Raw genomic sequence first — 13,977 nt, forward strand, 5'->3', positions numbered from 1 at the left:
TTTTCTTTATTGGTGAAGCCTTGTCACCTGTCCTAGTTTTGGTTTTCTTTTGGTACATTTGAAACATGTCACCAGTTTTTTAAAGGATTAAATATACTTCTTATTTAAATATTATTTCTTGAAATTTGAATATTCTAGTTGGGTTTTTTACTGAAAAAAGAATCTTGTTTTGGTTTGTTTTAAATTACTATTAAAAAAATACAGTAAAGACTTCTGGTGATGGTAGAAAATATTAATTCCTTTAAAAATCTGGCTGTGTTGCTAGATCCACATTTGCTTTTCTCTGTTTTTGTGAACAACTGATCAAATTAGATTCGTCACTCATGGCTTGTGGTGATTTGAAATTGAAATGGAATATATTAAAGCAGCCAGCCACACTGATTACATTGCAAGCCTCATTTAATTTCATACATTCACACATTACAGTGAAAGGCGGCTTTTTTTTAATGCATGATTGTGACTGTACCTTGAGCAACTCCAAAGGTCATCTGTAATGGGTGCATAATTTGTTAGTGTTATATATCTGATTTGTGGTAGGTGTTCCTCAGCCTGATTTGTACTGGTAGTAAATATGGTAAGCATAAAAGTCAAATCTGTAAGAAGTTCAGCCTGTCACATTTGGTGGTATTGTCTTATTCTTCATTGGTCACTAGACCACAATAAATCACAGAATAGCTGTCATCCCTAAATGGAGAAAGTGTTGGTGCTGGGCCCCTGTAGCACAGGAGTTAAATGAGCTATTCTTCTTAGGAGGGCAGGCTGGCCCAGGTGGAGCTTGTAAGCATATTACTAGCATAGCTAGCAGTACTACTTACCTCTACTTTAGTACTTCTTTTTCCCATTTTCCATAGCAGTGAATTTTGCTAACTCCGTTGCCTTTGCTTTTTCTGTAACGCAGAATTAATACAGCGTTTGCCCCCAAAACAGGACAAAGGATACAACCATGCCCCACTGCAGGTTTTCTTGTCTTGCCTTGACTTGGGTGTTGTTGTTGCTGCTGCTGCTGTTGAGATGGGGTTTCACTGGGTAACCTTGGCTGTCTTTGTTTTTTGTTGTTGTTGTCGTCATCTTTTGTTGTTTGTTTGTTTACGATAGTGTCTGAAATAACATAGGCTATCCCAGATGTTACTATGTAAGGCTGGCCTTGAACCCTGATTCTCCTGTCTCTGCTTCCCAAGTACTAGAATTACAAGGGTATATCACCACACTGAGATCCCCACTGTACTTTTTATGATATGTAATGCCTTTAACTCTGTGGCTCAGGAACACAAGTTATTTTAACCCCTATTGTACATAACTTGGTTACACCCATGAAGGGGGTAGTAGTATGTTTAGGGAGAAAAGTATTATACATTTCAAGGCTTTGAGAGCCTTGGCTGTTTTCTTGTGGTGTTCTTGACCTCTCTGGGTTTTACAATCCTTCCTCCCCATCTTCCATAAGATTCCTTGAGCTCCACCTAATTTTTGGCTTTGGTTCTTTGCATTTTCTCTATCAGTTGATAGATAAAGCTTTGCTGATGAAGATTATGCTAGGGTAGCAGAGTATCATTAGGAATTATTTCATTGACTCTTTTGTGTTAGTCATGCTTAGTTCTATTCTAGGTCTCTGGGCTATCCAGCCTCTGGGTCCTGGCCTTCCAGGCAGTGTCAGGTATGGGTTCCCTCTCCTGATGTGAGTCTCAGAATGGACTAGTCATTGGTTGACCACTCCCATATGTTGTGGTCTACCTAAATGCCAGCACACTTTGTAAGCAGGACAAATTGTAGGTCAAATATTTTCTGGCTGGATTGGTGTTCCAGTTCATCCACTGAAAGCCTTGCCTGATTAAAGAAGATGGCCAGTTCAGGCTCATTATCTTCTGTTACCACCAGGAGTCTTAGCTAGGGTCACCCTCATAGATTCCAGGGAGTTTCCATTGCACTGGGTTTCTACATTGTTCTGGAAATGCCCCCTAATTCCAATTGTCTCTTCCATTACTCTCTCCTTCCAATCCCCTTACTCTTGCTCCCACTCCCACCCCCAAAATCTATTCGATTTCCTACTCCCAGGGAAATTCAACTGTCTCCTCTTGAGTCTTCCTTGTTACTTAGCATCTCTGGATCTGTAGATTATATTATGTTTATCCTTCACTTTATAGCTAATATCTGCTTATGAATGAATAAATACAATATTTGTCTTTCTGTATCTGTGTTACCTTTCTCAGGATGATGGTTTTCTAGTTTCATCCATTTGCCTGTCATGGTGTCATTTTTTTTTAACAGTTGACTAATACTCCATTGTATAAATGTACCACATTGTTTGTCCATTCTTCCACTGAAGAACATCAAAATTGTTTCCAGTTCTGGCTATTATGAATAAAGCTGCAATGAATAAGTTTGAGCAAGTGTCCTTGTGTTATGGTAGATCATCCTTTGGAAATATGCACAAGAGTGGTATGGCTGGATCTTGACGTAGATTGATTCCCAGGTTTCTGAGAAACCACCATATTGATTTCCCAAATGGCTATACTCGTTGCCCTCCTTTCTGCAATGAAGGAGTATTCCCCTTGCTCCACATTCTCTCAAGCATGAGCTGTCACTTTGTTTTTGATCTTAGCCATTCTGACAGGTGTAAAATGGAATTGCAGTCATTTTGATTTGCATTTCCCTAATGGCTAAGGATGTTGAACATTTCTTTAAGTGCTTCTCGGCCATTTGTGAATTCTCTGTTTTGATCTGTTCCCCATTTTTAAAATTGGATTATTTGGTTTGTTGATGTCTAGTTTCTTGAGTTCTTTATACAGTTTGAATATTAGTGAGATGTAGGGTTGGTGAAAAACTTTTCCCATTCTAAAGGCTGTTGTTTTGTCCTATTGATAGTGTCCTTTGCCTTACAGAACCTTTTCAGTTTCACGGAGTCCCACTATTGGTATTCAATGCATTCGAGGCTATTCCCTACTTTCTCTTCTGTCATATTCAATGTAACCGGTTTTATGTTGAGGTCTCTGATCCATTGAGATGATTTTTGTGCAGAGTGATTGATATGGATTTATTCTTTACATGCTGACATCCAGTATTGTTGGTGCTTTTTCCCCGTTGTCTATTTCTGGTTTCTTTATCAAAACTCAGGAGTTCATAGGTGTGTGGATTTACACCTGGGTCTTCCATTGGATTCCATTGATCAGCTTATCTTTTTGTGCCAATACCATGTGGTTTTTAATACTATATCTCTGTAGTAGAACTTGGTATCAGGGATGGTGATAACATCTGGAAGTTCTTTAATTGTACAGGATGTTTTAGCTGTCCTGGGTGTTTTGTTTTTCTATACGAAGTTGAGCATTGTTCTTTCAAGGACTGTAAAGAATTGTGTTGGGATTTTAATGGGTTTTGCATTGAACTTGTAGATTCCTTTTGGTAAGATGTCCATTTTTACTATGTTAATTCTGCACATTCATGAGCATGGGAGAGCTTTCCATCTTCTGATATCTTCAAAGACTTGAAGTTCTTGTCTTTCCTTTGCTTGTTTAGAATTATTCCAAGATATTTTATATTATTTGTTATTGTGAAGGGTGTTGTTTCCCTGATTTCATTCTCAGCCAGTTTGTAGTTTGTATATAAGAGGACTACTGATTTTTTTTTTTTTTTTTGAGTTAATCTTGTATCCAGTCACTTGCTGAAGGTATATATCAGCTATAGGAATTTCCTGGTAGAATGTATGAGGTTATTTATGTATACTATTATATCATCTACCAGTAAAGATACTTTTTCTTCATGGCTTTCCAATTTGTAAATTCTCTTGATCTCTTTTAGTTGTCTTATTGCTCTAGCTAGAACTTCAGTTACTATATTGAATAGGTCTGGAGAAAATAGACAGACTTGTCTTATTTCTGATTTTCATGGAATTACTGAGTTTCTCTCCATTTAATTTGATGTTGAGTATAAGTCTTGCTATAAATTGACTTTCTTATGTTTAGGTATGTCTCTTGTATCCCTGATCTCCCCATAACAATACAGGGTTGCAAAGGGGTTATTGCATTTTGTCAAAGGCTTTTTCAGCATCTAATGAGATAGTCATGGGTTTTTTGTTTTGTTTTCCCCATTTGTTTATATGGTGGATTCTATTGACAGATTTTCCCATGTTGAGCCATCCCTGCATCTCTGGGATGAAGCCTACTTGATCATGGTGCCCAATTATTTTTATGTACTTTTGGATTCTGTTTGGGAGTATTTTATTGAGTATTTCTGCATCAAGGCTCATGTGGGAAATGACCTCTAATTCTCTTTCTTTGTTGAATCTTTATGTGGTTTGGGTATCAGTGTGTGATAGTGGCCTCATCAAATTAATTTCCTTCTATTTCTATTTTGTGGAATAATTTGTGGAGTATTGGTATTAGTTTTTCTTTGAAGGTCAGGTAGAATTCTGTACTAATGCCATTTGGCCCTGAGTTGTTTTTGTTTGTTGTTTGTTTAACTTTGTTAAGTAGTATCTATGGAGAAAAGTGTCCATTTCTTTTAGATTTTCCAGTTTTGTGGAGTATAGGATTTTGAAGTATTACCTAATGATTCTTGCAATTTCCTCAGTGTCTTGTTATATTCCCTCCTTTTCACTTGTTTTGTTAATTTGGATATTCTCTCTGCCTTTTAGTTAGCTTGGATAAGGGGTTGTCTATCTTGTTGACTTTCTTAAAGGACCAACTCTATCTCATTGATTCCATGTATTCTCTTTTTCAATTTTACTTATTATAGCCCTCGGTTTAATTACTTCCTGCCTCTGCTACTCTTGAGTGCCTTTGCTTCTTTTTGTTCTAGAGCTTTCTGGTGTGCTGTTAAGGTGCTAGCATGAAATCTCTCCAAATCCTTAATGAAGGTGCTTAGTTCTATGAACTTTCTTCTTAGCACAGATTTCATCCTGTTCTATAAGTTTAAGTATGTTGTGGCTTCATTTTCATTTAATTCTAGGAAGTCTTTAATTTCCTCATTTCTGCCTTGATCCATTAGTCATTCAGTAGAGAGTTGTTCAGTTTCCCTGAGTTTGTAGGCTTTCTTTTGTCTCTGTTGTTGAAATCCAGCTTTAACCCATGGTGTCTGATAGGATGCAGGGGTTTATTTCAAATTTCTTGAATCTATTGACACTCGCTTTGTGATTGAGTATGTGGTCAGTTTTGGAGAAAGTTCCATGAGATGCTAAGAAGGTATATCCTTTTGTGTTTGGGTGAAATGTTCTGTTAGGTCCATTTGGTTCATAACATCTGTTTGCTCCATTATTTCTCTATTTAGTTTTTGTCTGGAAGACCTGTTCATTGGTGACAGTGGGGTATTGAAATCTCCCACTATTAATGTATGAGGTTTTATGAGTGATTTAAGCTTTAGTAATGTTTCTTTTACAAATGTGGGCACCCTTGCATTTGGGGCATAGATGTTCATAATTGAAGTGTCATCTTGGTGGATTTTCCTTTGAGTATGAAGTGTTCTTCCCCATCTCTTTTGATTAATTTGGTTTGAAATCTATTTTGTTATATATCAGAATACTTTCACCTGTTATAATTTAAGAAAAGTGGTATGCAAGAGAAAGATGCCCTGTGACAGGGTTCAAGCAGAGGGGGTTTTATTAGGGAAATGACTCATAAAAGGGGAAAGTGAAGGGTAGAGACCAGCTTCCAGAGACAAGAGCACGGGTTCCCTCTTTAAAGAGGGAACATAGTAAATATGCACGGGTGGTACTCTCAGTGACTGTCACTGAGGGCGTATTGCTGACAGAACCTTTAAGAACAGGCCAGTTTAGATACCTGAATTCTAATAACACCAGTGGCATGGACCACATGGTGATCACCACTGCTTGGCAAAATTCCAGCATTTTGACATTGCTATCACAATTCTCCAGCACCTCTTTACTTTCATTTTTAAGTGGCCTTTTTCTCTTTCAGCTTTTAATATTCATTCTTTGTTTTATATGTTTGGTGTTTTGATTATTATGTAGTGAGGGGTCTGAAATTCTATTTAGTGTTCTCTAAACTTCTTGTACCTTTATAGGCATGTCTTTCTTTAGGTCAAATTTTTTTTCTTACATGATTTTGTTAAAAATATTTTCTAACTGGGTGGTGATGGCGCACACCTTTAATCCCAGCATTTGGGAGGCAGAGGCAGGCTACACAGAGAAACCCTGTCTCAAACAACCGTGTGTGTGTGTGTGTGTGTGTGTTTATATGTATATGTATATATGTATTCCTCCCTGAGCCTTTGAGCTGGGGTTCTTCTATTTCTATTCCTATTCTTAGGTTTATTCTTTTCATGGTGTTTCAGATTTCCTAGACGTTTTATGTCAGGAAGTTTTTAGATTAACATTTTCTTTGACTGGTGTGTCTGTTCTTCTATCATGCATTCAGTGCCTGAGATTCTCTCTTCCATCTCTTGTATTCTGTTGGTGATGTTTGTGTCTATAGTTTCTGTTCACTTACCTAAATTTTCCATTTCCAGAATTCTCTCAGTTTGTGTTTTCTTTATTGCTTCTATTTCCATTTTTCAGGTCTTAAACAGTTTTATTCATTTCCTTCACCTGATTGTTTTTTCTTGGCTTTCTTTGAGGGATTTATTTTATTTTCTCTTTAAGGACCTCTATCACCTTCATAAAACTGACTTTAAGGTCTTTTTCTTGTGCTTAGGGTATATTGGAATATTCAGGGATTGCTGTGATAGGATAGCTGGGCTCTTTTGCCCTGAAAGTTGTTGTGTTCTTACATTGGAGTCTAGGCGTCTGGGTTTTGGATGGTTATAGGTCTAGGTGCTGATTTCTGAGTTTGTCTTTGTTGGATGGCTTATTTTGTTCCTTGATTCCTGTTTCCTTTTTGGTCTTCTGGTCTTTGTGACCCAGTTTTCTGGTGGCCAGTAGGAAGTGTCTGTCCAAGTAGGGGGCTGGACTTCTGGTGGCTAGCTTGGCCATTATTCCAACAGGGGGTCTCTGCCCAAGTTGGGATGTGGGACACAGTGATGAGGGAGGAGTGGGGATTGAGGATAGTGGGGGTTGGTGCACTGTGAAAATTCAGGAGGTCCATGGGAGTGCTGACTATCTGGAGTTCTGGCCAGTGTGGTCTTTGATCCAGCAGGAAGTCTCGGCCCAGGTTGCTGGCTGGAGTTCTTCAGGCAGGCTTGGCCTCTTGTGCAGTAGGTAGTCTCTGCCTGAGTTCATCTATCTGTTTTTCTGGCTGGCATTACCTGTTCTTTGGACTGGTGTCACCTGCACCTAAGCTGAGGATATTTGCTCAAGGTAGGGGCTAGGGCACATCAGATAGTCATGTGGGGGGGCAGAAAAGGGTGCCAGTGAAATAGATCTTTGGAATCCAAACCCAGTGCAGGTGGACCCCTTACCTGTTCTTCTGACTAGTGGTGTAACCTAGTATATCTTTTTTAATGAACTATAACCCAGTATTTACTAGACAAGTAATAGGCTTTTAATAATATACTATAGAGAAAAGGGTGTAAAAACAAACAAACTAAATACCTGGAATCCTTTAAAAAAAAAAAAAAAGAGCAGCATTTCCAGTATATTTGTAATGCAATTAGAATCCCTGAAGGAAACATAGTTCCCTGACTCATTCTGTACCTTCTGCCCTTTTGTTGACTGTGTATATTTGCTGTTTTTGTTGTTGTTAGTAGTGGTGGTTTTTGAGACAGGGTTTCTTTGTGTAGCCTTGGTTATCCTGGAACTGCTCCTCAAACTCACAGAGACCTGCCTGCCTCTGCCTTCTGAGTGCTGGAATCAATGGTGTGCAAGTGCCCTGCATACTTGCATATTCAAAGTGCAAAGAAATCTATTTGATTTTTTTTTAAGGTGGTTCTTGTAATATTTATGTGGTTGCAGACCATAACCAAGGAAATACCAGAATAGAATCTTGGCAATTGTTCCTCCTCATGTGCCTCTTATTAATAGGTGAAAAATTCCAGCCCTACCATTTCCTGAACTAATTCACATAGTACTTAATGAACACCTGTCATGAGTTTAGCCACCATGATAGATAATAAGTTATAAACATGACTCTAAGAACTCCTATTAGCAATGTAATCCCACTATTGAAACAATAGTGATTATATGGGAAAGTGCCTAGGCTTTATTCTGTGGGGGGGAAAGTATGTGAGAAGCGAGAACTGGCCATGGATAAGAATTAAAAGTACGAGAAGATTATGGATAAGGAAGACAGTGGTGAAGAACCTGGATTTTCTTCGAAACAAATAGGACCAAAAGTTTTGGCAGCTCCCAGACCTTCTGACTCTGGTATAGCAGCATGCTATACTGAGGATTGTCTGCTAGAGTAAATCACTGTTCTTTTTTGTTTGCTTGCTTGCTTGGGTTTTGTTGTTGTTTGTTTGTTTGTTTTTGTTTTTAGGGAGAGTGGTTTGTTTTCATTTGGTTTTTTGAGACAGGGTTTCTCTGTGTAGCCCTGGCTGTCCTCAAACTCTCTCTGTAGATCAGGCTGGCCTCAAACTCAGATCCACCTGCCTCTGTTCCACACAGGGATTAAAAGCATTTGTCACCAGTGCCCAGGGAGTACTTCACAGTTTTAATAATGTAGCATGGCCAGATGACAAACTCAAATCCCTTTAGGGACTGGGCAAGAAATTTGATGAGGCAAGCCAGGTGTAAGAAAAATGAGAGTACCCAAAACCAATGCATTGCTATTTTCATACTGATAATGCAGACTCTGTTTTGCCTGACATGTTGATGTTAATTTTTTGTTGTTTGTTTTGTTTTTAGCAGAACAAGGAATGTGTATTGTCCTGTGAAATTATTTGATATTTAAACATTGGTATTGAATTTGTTTTGTTTAATAAACACTGAGGGAAAATGAGTGAGGAAATGACAGTTCTCTCCTGATTGCAGAAGGAAGTAAACAATTTGGTTTAAAAAGTATGGCAGAATCTAGTAAAGTTGAAGATGTATAAAACATAGGACCACCTTTAATCCCAGCACTTGGGAGGCAGAGCCAGGTAGATCTCTGTGAGTTCAAAGCCAGCCTCTTCTACAGAGCTAGTTCCAGGACAACTAGGGCTGTTATACAGGGAAACCCTGTCTTAAGCTTGTAGAGACTCATGAACTCTAACTAAGCCCTCCATATGTGGAAGACAGTTGTGAAGCTTGGACTATCAGAGGGGCCCTGGCAGTAGGACCACAATACAAACCTGGTACATGAGCTAGCTTGTTGGAGCCCATTCCTTAGGGAGAGATGACATGCTCAGTGGCAGTAGAACCACAATATAATCCCGGTAAGTGAGCTAGCTTGTTGGAACCCATTCCCTATGGTTAGATGCCACACTCAGTCTTAATAATGGGAGAGGGGCCTGGCCCTGCACCAACCTATTGTTGACTCCTTGTGGGAGCCCTTACTTGTGAGGAGGAATGGACTGGGGATGGGCTGGGGAGAGGTGAGGGAGGGTGTAAGGAGGAATGGTAGGAAGAACTGTGGTTAGAATGTAAATGAAATAAAAAAATAAAAGATGGAGAAAAGAGCTGGGTGTTGGTGGTTCATGCCTTTAATCACAGCACTTGGGAGGCAGAGGCAGACAGATCTCTGAGTTTGAGACTTGCCTGGTCTATAAGAGCTATTTCCAGGACAGCCTCCAAAGCCACAGAGAAACCCTGTCTTGAAAAACAAAAACAAACAAACAAAAAAGACCCAAAACAAGGAGCCATCAGTTCACTTCTAGTAGAATGCCCTTCAGGCATTCCTTGCAGTACCAAGCCATTGAAGATATGTATAAGTGTATATGTTGTTATTACTTATTATAGACCCCTGGGTAAGTCACTTGTAAGTTAAAACATAGTACAGGGCAGATTATCTATATACAATTAGTTTTTATTTTAATTTTTACATGTATGGGTGTTTTGTCTGTATGTGTATCTGTGCACTACTCATATGCCTGATGTCTGTGGAGGCCAGAAAAGGCCATCTTAGCCCTTGGAACTGGAGTTACAGACAGTTGAGAGCCACCATGTGGGTTCTGAAAATTTAAACCCTGGTCTTGTGGAAGAGTAGCCAATGCTCTTAATCACTGTGTCATCTCTCCAGCCCCCCCCATTTACAATTCATATGCAGCATTAATGTAATGTGTATTTTTTATGCTTAAGTGGAATGTAAAAATGTAACATGCAGTTAGAAAGGTGACATCAAATTCAGAAGAGTCATTATCTATTGGAAATGAGAATCAAGCAGCTAAAGCACTGACTGAGTTATTGGTGATTGTAAACAAAAAAGGCACCTGGTCTGATCTGTTTTTAATGGTTACTGTGGCTAGTGATCTCTAGGACAGTAGGAGAAAGAGGACAGCATTTAGAGGGTATCACAGGTGTCCTGGTACGACAGAAGTGGCTGGAATTCCAAATAGTGCAGGTTTACTCAACCCTTGCACTATTGACATTTTAAGCTAGACTTTTCCTGTATATTATAGGATGTTCAGTAATACCCCTCCTCTGGATCTAACACCCAAGTAATGTGTTCAGATTGCCCAGTTGAGAATCACTAGCCTAAGAAGTTTATGAGTTATGATTTGGAAAGAGATCAGACAGAGGATGTGCTGGTGAGGAGGGATTTCATTGAGGAGATGAGATTTGAGGTGACTGATGCACATCATTTCAGATATACCAGCTGTGATGATTTTAAAATGTAGCAAAATAAAAAGCTTGCCCTAAAACATATTCCTTTCTAGCTACTGTATTCCCCATCTGCTTGACTGTTTAGATTTAAGAAAGCCAAGTGTGTGCTCTTTACTTCCATAGTTTTTACTCTATTCAAAGCTTGATTGCTCACACTAATTCCCCGATAATTTCCTGGTTAACAAATCTATCCAGTGGAACCTGGCCAATCCATCTTCATTTTACTGATAACCTCATTACTCCATTTCCTCTTACATATTCAGAAATATAAGCTTAATTTTTTGCTTACTAACTATATTTTACAAAGTCAAATGGCATTTTGTATACAAAATAGATAAAATGCAATGACAGTGATACATTGTTCAGAGTGGAATATGTATATATGTAATTTAATAAAAATAATTCCCATCTTTATCTTAGGGTTTCTGTTACTGTGGTAAAATACTATGACCAAAAAGGAGGAAAGGGTTATTTCATCTTATATCTTTAGTTCATCGTTCAAGAAAGTCAGGGCAGGGACTCAAGCCAAGAACACTGATGCAGAAGGCAGGGAGGAGTTCTGCTTACTGGCTTGCTTCTGGCTTACTAAATTTGCTTTCTTAAAGCATTCATCACCATCAGCCCAGAGGTGGCAGCACCCACAATGAGCTCAGTCATTCCTATCAATTTAGAAAATACACTACAAACTTACCTACAAAGCCAGCCGGGTTCGGAATTTTCTCAGCTGAGGTTCTCTGTGTTATTAAAACATCTTAAGTGCCATATTCTATAGATCTCTGGTATGTTTGAAGATGGCTTGTCTTTCTAAAATATATGTGTTTGTTTGTCTTTGATAATATACCTAAAATGAACTCCCCCCTTGTTCAGGTCAGCTGTTTCTGTGGGTTTCTCCAACCTGGTCTTGACTCCTTTGCTCATCATTTCTCCCTCTCGGCAACTGGATTCCAGGAGTTTGGCTCAGTGTTTAGCTGTGGGGACCTCAGTCTGATAGCTGGGAAACCAGCATAAGACTGACCCAGAACCCCGAGACATGTGTCTCAGTTAGAAGGCCTGGGCAGTCTATGGGACCTCTGGCAGTGGAACCAGGATGTATCCCTGGTGCACAAAAGGACTTGGGGAGCACATTCCCTATGGAGGGATGCTCCCTTGTATTAGTGTTAAGGATGGTTGTGAACCACCATGTGAGTGCTGGGAATTGAATACCAGTTCCCTGAAGAACAACAAGTTCTCTTCATTTCTGAGCCTTCTGTTCAGCCACCGTTATTTTATTGTATTTTTTTTTATGTTGTTACTAGGAAATAGAGAATGATAATGTGGTTTGTGATAAATTTCTGCTAGACCATGCAGTGTATAAGCATCCATACTCCTTTTGATTTATTATCTATAATGCTGTCTGAATAATCTTAACTGAAAAACAAACTCTGAATTAATGATCCTTTAAAGTTTTTGGAGATTAAATTTAAAGTTAACTATAAGCAGATTTTTTTTTGTCTTGCCAGCCAGCTCCCAAATAACCACATGGAGACTGAAAGTTTGGTTGATGCTTGCTCCTAACTATAGTTTGTATAACTTAATTTAACTCATATCTTTTAATCTACATTCTTTTATGTGGCTGATGACTCTCCCCCCTCCCCATCTCTGCCCTTCTTCCCAGCATTCTCTCTTCCTCAAAAATTCTGCCTAGCTATTGACCATTTAACTTTATTACCAATAGTAGTGACACATCTTTACAGTGCACAAAAAGATTATTCTACACAGTTAGCTTAATAGATCACAGTCTTTCTGAAAAGCATTAAGTCTTAGCAACCTTTTTTTTTTCTTTTTCTTTTTGAGCAAGTTCTTTCTGTGTATAGCTCAGGCCAGCCCTGAACTTGTGGTCTTACTTCAGAGTTCTGAGAGTTGGGCTGCAGGTATGCATTACCACATCCAGCACCCGTTTCAAAAACTTCTGAAGCACTGTGCTGTCTAAATAAACATGTTCAACTAGATTCAAGCTGCCAGCTTTGAGTTCCTGATCTTATCATCATCATTTTGGCATTTTCAAATATTTATAGATGTTAGACAATTGATTCATTGTAAATAGGTTCTAGTAGAAGTGAGCATAGCAGAAATTTCCCCACAGGTTAGGTATGTTACTCCATGGCTTAGCATATTCAAGGCCCTGGGTTCAATTACTAGCACAGCAAAAAAAAAAAAATCTACATTCACGCTAAGTTAGTTTTACAAAACCCATAAAAAACAATTATATCCTTTATACTATCATTGAAGATTATCTGCTGGGCTGTGTACCTAGTCATTAACCAATTCCTTTAGAGGTGATAGTGGACGAACCATCTAGGGAAGGAACCTGTATACTAAACATGTCAGAAATATTAGATAAGAAGCTACTCTGAAAGATTGATGATTATAACATAATCTTTGGGGGGAAGAGCCATAAACAAAGGCTATTGAATAAAATAGTTCTGCTAAAACACGTTCTGAAATAGTAAGTCTATCTAAATAGATGAGTATCCTAACAGTGTTTGTAATCGCTGGAATCTTCTTTATCTGTCCATCAGTATATGTCTTTAGTGACCCGCAGACTTAAATGAGATATTTGGGAAGGAATAGGCTGCTAGTATATGTCATAAACAGCATATTTTAATAGGACACTCAGATACTATTTTCATCTGGTGGGACTCTGATGTGGACCCCAAGTTTGAAGCTTGGTTTTCCTATTTCTATGTTGTTTTGTTTTTCTCCTCAGGGAGCCTTCAATTTTTGTGGGTTTTCATTTTTTATGTGGGTGAATGTTTTGTCTACAAATATGTAAGTGTACCAAGGGTGCTTGATCCCTCTGGAACCAAAGGTACAGCCATTCATGAGCCTATGTGGGTGCTAGGAACTGAACCATTGTCCTCTGTAAGAGCAGCTAGTGCTATTAACTGCTGAACCATCTCTCTGGCCCCAGTGTTAACCTTTGTTCTTTGTTTTGTTTTGTTCATTTGTTTATTTAGAACACAGGTCTACTACCACCATACTCTCTGGGAAAATGTGCTTGAAGGATGGTTTTGGCTTACCCATCCTTCCATAACTTGTGGCAGAGACTTCGGTAAACTTGGACTTTGATGTAACTCTTTTCATCCCACTGCAGGTTACTAACTTGGACAAAAGCCTTTAATCCTAGCACTTGAGAGGCTGGGATGGGAAGATAGTGAGTTGAAAATCAAGCTTAGTTACATAGTAAGCGAACTTAATCTTTTCTTCTTTCTCTTTCTTCTTCCCTCTCTCTCTCCTTTTTCCCCTCCCTCCCTCCCTCTTTCCTTTTCTTTCTTTTTGCAAATAAACCAACAAAAATTTCCTGGAAATTCTAGTCT

Source organism: Phodopus roborovskii, unplaced genomic scaffold, assembly GCF_943737965.1.
Source record: "Phodopus roborovskii unplaced genomic scaffold, PHOROB, whole genome shotgun sequence".
NCBI lineage: Eukaryota > Metazoa > Chordata > Mammalia > Rodentia > Cricetidae > Phodopus > Phodopus roborovskii.